Here is a 6,969-nt window from a genome sequence, read left to right as displayed (position 1 = left end):
GACGTGGGCTTTGGAGAATCTTGACTGGAATTCTCACTCTGCGTCCTTGCAGGTGTGATTGGGCTGAAGCACTGATTCTCTCTGCACAGGAGTATTTTTACCTGTAAACTGAGAATAGGAGTACCTATCATAGAGTTACTGTGATTATTAGACATCCTGCAGATAAAGCATCTGGCACATGTCAACAGTGGCAATTATTATTGTTATTGTCCTTCCTAGGAAGAACCTCAGATCCACTAAAAAAAAGAGGTATAGGGCTTCCCTTTTGGCTCTGTGGTTGAGAGTCCGCCTGCCGATGCAGGGGACGTGGGTTCGTGCCCCGGTCCGGGAAGATCCCACATGCTGCGGAGTGGCTGGGCCCGTGAGCCATGGCCGCTGAGGCTGCGCGTCCGGAGCCTGTGCTCCACAGCGGGAGAGGCCACAACAGTGAGAGGCCCGCGTACCGCCAAAAAAAAAAAAAAAAAAAAAAAAAAGAGGTATAGAGAATATGTGAAAAGGAAGATCAACAATGGAGGGAGACACAGAGCTCAGTTCTTCCCTTCCCCACCACGTTCCAGGAGCATCTGTCTTCTGTGCTTTGCCTCCCAAGTGAGTTATCTGCAGCTCAGAGCTCCCAGACTTTAGACTCACATACGCAACTGCCTATGCGTGACATGTCTTGCATGTCTTAATTGAGCGCGTGTAAAACCAAACTGGGTGGTTTTCCTTCCCAAAGCTGCTCCACCGGTGGTCTTCCCTACAAAGGTGATTGGGCGTCCTGGTCCTGAGGGGGTAGGTGCCTGCTCTCCTCCTCTGTTAGGGTGCCTCTCAAGCACGATGAGTGTTGTCCTTCTACCAGGCTGTGAGCACCTTGCAGCTGGGGTTGGTTAGTTCCTACCTGTCTCCCCAGCTCAGTGCCTGGCACATAGTTAGAAAAATATTTACGGAGTGAAAATATTGATTTTTAAACAGGCCAGAGAAATGTGATATGTACTTAAGAACATATTGAAAATGCTTTGGGTAGTATAGTCACTTTCACAATGTTGATTCTTCCAATCCAAAATGGTTCTAATGAACCTAGGGGCAGGACAGGGATAAAGACACAGATGTAGAGAATGGACTTGAGGACACGGGGAGAGAGAAGGGTAAGCTGGGATGAAGTGAGAGAGTGGCATGGACATATATACTCTACCAAATGTAAAATAGATAGCTAGTGGGAAGCAGCCGCATAGCACAGGGAGATCAGCTCAGTGCATTGTGACCACCTAGAGGCGTGGAATAGGGAGGGTGGGAGGGTGGGAGGGAGGGAGACACAAGAGGGATGAGATGATGGGAACGTATGTATATATATATAACTGATTCATTTTGTTATAAAGCAGAAACTAACACACCATTGTAAAGCAATTATACTCCAATAAAGATGTTAAAAAAAAAAAAGAAAGAAAATGCTTAGGTGATACCTAACATTGCATGTGTGTGTACATTGGGGAAGGCTTTCAAGAAACGCATGAGCTGGGCTCTGGAGAATGTTTGCTTTTGGTGGCAAGGCCATAGCACCAGTCCTGCAAATGTGCTCCTGGAGGTGGTAAGAGCTTGTCTATGGGCACAAGAAACAGCAGAGGTTCTGCAGCGAGGGGAGATGGGCGAGAGGGGCAGATGGTCCGGTCCTGAAGGAGCCAGGACTTCATCTTGTAGGGAACACTTAGGATGATGCATTCTAACCAACTCCCTCCCTGCCATTAGGACCCCTCCCAAATTCTTCCAGTACCTTCCATAGGGCTCTCCACCTGATCCGCCCTCAGGAAGTGTCTCAGTTCCTTTACCAGGCTCCTCCAAGGTCCAGAAGCGAATGTTTTTTTTGGCCATGGTCCAGAGTTTGTCAGAAAGAAAAACTAACAAGAGGACCATAGCACACGTCCTCCCTCACAGCTCGTAAACTTGTCCTGTTGGTAGAGGCACTGTGCCCATCGGCATTATCCTGACGCAGGAAGGGCTGCAGTGGGCTGAGCATTTCTGAGGAATGGGCGGCCAATCAGGCCGTAAATCCCAGCCGCTTGTGGTGGTGGGTGGGACAGGCTAGCCGCTCAACAGCTTTTCTCTTCTGAGGACACATTGCCTCCTGCCAGTGTTCTTTAAAATGCATTATTGAGAGGAAGGGCTTGGGGCTACTCCTCAAACAACATTTAAAAAAAGTTCTGCATCGGTGTGTTTTACCTGCTATAAATACAGAGAAGTTAATTCTAAGAGAATGCAATACTGACCCTTCCAAATCTTTTAAAAAATTTTTATTGAAATAGAGTTGATTTACAACGTTGTGTTAATTTCTGCTGTACAGCAAAGTGATTCAGTTATACATATATATTCTTTTTCATATTCTTTTCCATTGTGGTTTCACAGGATATTGAATCTAGTTCCCTGTGCTAGCCAGTAGGACCTTGTTGTTTATCCTGGCCTTTCCAAATCTTAATCAGTCCCGTTGTGGACAAGTTGGAGTGTTGTGACTGAAGCAGGTGGTAGGACTGTTGGGGTCCTGGGTTCTATTTAAAACTCTGTCATCAACACACTGTAGGATCTTGTGAGGGTTTCTTTACCTTTTTCCCCTCAAGCTCCTTGTAACATCTGATTGCTGAAAGTCACTTCCTGCATGTCACTCAGAAGCTAGGCAAGGGCTAATGGAACGGACAGATGTTGAGATGTTACATCAAGGAAAGTCCTTTTTTAAAGGGACTTTAAAGCAAGGCAACTCACCTTTTTAAAAAAAATTAATTAATTAATGTATTTATTTTTGGCTGCGTTGGGTCTTCGTTGCTGCAAGGGCTTTCTCTAGTTGCAGCGAGCAGGGCCTACACTTTGTTGCGGTGTGCTGGCTTCTCACTGCAGTGGCTTCTCTTTCTGCAGAATGTGGGCTCTAGGGGCGCGGGCTCAGTAGTTGTGGCGCACAGGCTTAGCTGCTCAGCGGCATGTGGGATCTTCCCGGGCCAGGGCTCGAACCCGTGTCCCCTGCACTGGCAGGTGGCTTCTTAACCACTGCGCCACAAGGGAAGTCCGGCAACTCACCTCTTAAAGCGAATTGAGCACTTGAATATTTGCATTGAGATAATTATTTAAAAGAAATGTAAGTTCTCACTGCCGTTTGCAATTCAGAAAGCAACCAGCATCCTGCTAAGTTCCTACATGCCAGTATGGGAGCTGGATAACCACCCTGCCTAAAAGTCAGCAAAGGCAAAGAGTAAAGACAGAAGCTCTGTGTGTATCTGTTAATCGTGGTAACTGTTTGATTCTGTAGTCTTCTGGTACAATTTTGTCTATGCATCTGAATGGCTCCTGAGCCCTTATGGCATTTAACTGTCAACTCTTACAACACCTCACTCCCCGATTTTTTATTTTGAAAAATTTCAAGACTACAGAAAGGTGAAAGAATACCTACCTAGATTCACCAACTGTTAACATTTTGCCACATTTGTTTTGTCTCTCTGTCTCCACTCGGAAACATTTGAAATTGCAGGTATCACGACATTTTACCCTTAATATGCATCAGCATGTTTCTCCAAGGATAGTCTCCTCAGAACCACACTTCTATTGCACTGATACAATAATCTTATCTAATATGCAATCCGGGGATGGGGTGGGGGAGGGGAAGTGGATGAAGGTGGTCGCAAAGTACCAACTTCCTGTTATAAGATACATAAGTACTAGGGGTGTGACGTACAACATGATGAATATAATGAACACTGCTCTATGTTATATATGAAAATTGTTAAGAGTAAATCATAAGAATTCTCATCACAAGGAAAACAATTTTTTCTATTTCTTTAATTTTATACCTATATGAGGTGATGGATGTTCACTAAACTTACTGTGAGAACCACTTCATGATGCATGTAAATCAGATCATTATGCTGTACACCTTAAACTTACATAGTGCTGTATGTCAATTATATCTCAATAAAACTGGAAGAAAAAAATGTAATCCCTATTAAAATTTGCTCAGTTGTTCCAATAATGTCCAGTAATGTAGTTGATTTTTTTTTTTTTTCAATTTAGGATTGACTCATTTAGCTGTGTGTCTCTTTAGCCCAGGTCCCTTGTTTTATAGATTGTTCCAAATGTGGGATTCATCTAGTTGTTTCCTCGTGATTATATTGAGGTTAAGTGCTTTTGCAAAAGCAGTACAAGGTGATGTCGTGTACTCCCTAATACACTGCATCGGGGGTGCAGAATGCCAGGGTGGCGTTCCACGGGTGATGCTGAGTTTGATCACTTGTTTAACGTAGTGGCTGCCAGGTTGCTCCATTGTAGAAAGCACTCTCCCTTTGAATTTAATAAGTAAGGGTGGGTGATACTTAGAGGGGTGTGACTATCCAGTTCCACGACGACCTTTCACTCAGTGCTTTCAGCATCCGTTGGTGATCTTGCCTGAATCCTTGATTTCGTTGATGGTTACAAAATGATGATCCTATCATTCCTTCTATGTTTTCTCCCTGGGGTTCTTTTGTAAAAAAGGTTCCCTTCCTCTCCCTTTTTTGAATATTACTATGGATTCAAAAATCCTTTTTAAAAAAACTCAATGGTTTATAATCCAAAAGATTGTAAGTGTTTTAATACTGTGTGTTGCCTACTTTAGAAGTAGAGAAGATGTATAAATTATAAATGTGAAATTTACCCCTATTCTCCCCCAACTCTGAAAAAAATCTCATCATACTGACCTTTGATTGTTGGGTCAGGCAGGAGTTAAGAGTCTTTACCTTTAGCAGTTAACTTCTGAAGATGTCACTAGCCACATTTTAAGGGCTCAATAGTCACATATGGCTGTAGTCACGTACTGGACAGCACCGATTATAGAACATTTCCATTATAGCAGAAAGTTCTGTTGAAGAGCACTGTATTACCACATCCATGGCAGCACTATTTTAAAAAACCAAAACCCATTGGGTGATAAGGATGTGTTACTGTAGCTTCATCCATTGTAACGAACGAGCCACTGTGGTATGGGGTGTTGACAGTAGGGGAGGCTCTGTGTGTGGGGGGACTGGGGATAAATGGGAACTCTCTGTACTTTCTGCATAATTTTGCTGTGAGCCTAAAACTGGTCTAAATAATAAAGTTTATTAATTGAAAAATTAAAAAAAACCCAAACCTGAGAAACCTCTACAAGCCTACCAATAATAAAACTGATAAACTGTGATATATTCACACCATAGAATGCTATTTGGCAATGAGAATGAACGATTTACGATTACACGTGAGAATATGGACGAATCTCACAAACCCTGATTAAAAAAGTGAGGTACGTAAGGGTACACACTGTTGATTCTGTTTCTATATAATATAAAGGGAGGCGGAAAGGTTGGAACAGCGGTTAGGCGGGTGCTGGTCATGCTCTATGTCTGCATCAGGGTGCTGGCTGCATCAGTGTGTTGCTTGTGGAAATTCAGCTATCTGTACACTTATGATTGTGCACTTTCTGTATACGTATTGCACTTCAATAAAACATTTAAAAATTTTATTGAGGGTCTACTTTTTGCTAACATAATGCCTTTTGTTTTTAAATTGCTCAGAATGGTTATTGTTTCCTCTTTATACTGGAGACTTTTTAAAAAATATATTTATTTGGCCGCATCGTTGCAGCGCATGGGCCCTAGAGCACGCAAGCTTAGCTGCGGCATGCATGTGGGATCTTCGTTCCCCGAACGGGGATCGAACCTGTGTCCCCTGCATTGGAAGGCGGATTCTTAACCACTGGACCACCAGGGAAGTCCCTATACTGGAAACTTTTGAAAGCACCATTTTTCCTTTCTGTAGGGCCTCTCGCCTTCACCTGGTTTACAGTACGTTGAACACAACAGACGACAAATGGTTGTTAGGCGTGGAAATTTAAAACGATTTTCCTCACTTCTCCACAAAGACCGAAGATGGGAAAAGGCTGGTAAAACAAGGTCGGAGTTAAGTAGATTTCTGGCTTGCTGCCAAATTTTTCCTGGTTCCCCACCAAGAAAACATATGCTGCTATTGGTTTCTTGAGAGAAACCACACTTCCTACTAATGTCCTGAAAAGTAAACAGATGACAGATGTATAGCAGGTTCTACTTGAAAAGGGTGGCATAGTCCTTGTAATTAAATATTGGAAAAACATTTCGAAACAAAAAATTTGATAGTGTGATAATGACTGCACTTCGTAAATTTAAGTACTAACCTGTAAAACAAGGGTGAGAATACTTAAAAATAAAAATTGCGAGGATGCTTAACGAGACATGTTCTGGGCAGAAGCAAAGGTGAAACTAGAAATTCCCTCTTCGTGGTGTCCTAGTTTGGGTTCCTCAGACTGTAAGCAAAGACTTAGGTTCAGTTAGTTTATCTGGGTGGTACTTCCGTGAAGCAGAAATGAGGAAGAGGAGAGTGAGACCGGGAAGGGAGAAAAGGTAAGGTGAGTTCATGAGACGGTTTTAGCCGTGGGCAAGTGGGGCTCAGTTCCACTGAGGAAGAACATGTAGAATGTACACACTGGGTGAAAGGGAAGCTGGGGTGCTTACCAACTGGCCCCCATTCCTTACTGGTTGGGGGTTACCCCAGGAATGTTGAGCCCCAGCCCTTCTAGACTGCCCTGTGTGCAGGCTGAGCAAGCTCCTGGGGTGCAGGAAAAGTCCTCAGGTGGGAAAGCAGAAAACACAGGGCTTGTGGAAAGCTGTGAGCCTGCACAGGAACCGTGTATTGGGCTGCAGGCGAACTCCAATTAGGCTAAGGGATGTGGAGTGGGTGGGGCATCTGCACAGACATCATCTCTTACCAGCAGTACATGCTAGGAAATTGAGTCAGATACTCTTCACAATTGTTACACACCCATGAATGTTAAATATCAAAGGCATACATCAAGAAATAAGCCCTCACATTTACGTTCGACTTTTGACAGGGGTATCAAAATAATTCAATGGGGAAAGGCTAGTCTTTTCAACAAATGGTGTTGGGACTACTGGATATCCACATGCAAAAGAA

This window comes from Delphinus delphis, chromosome 4 (genome assembly GCF_949987515.2).
Source record: "Delphinus delphis chromosome 4, mDelDel1.2, whole genome shotgun sequence".
Lineage (NCBI taxonomy): Eukaryota > Metazoa > Chordata > Mammalia > Artiodactyla > Delphinidae > Delphinus > Delphinus delphis.
Note: the sequence above shows the minus strand (reverse complement) of the source record.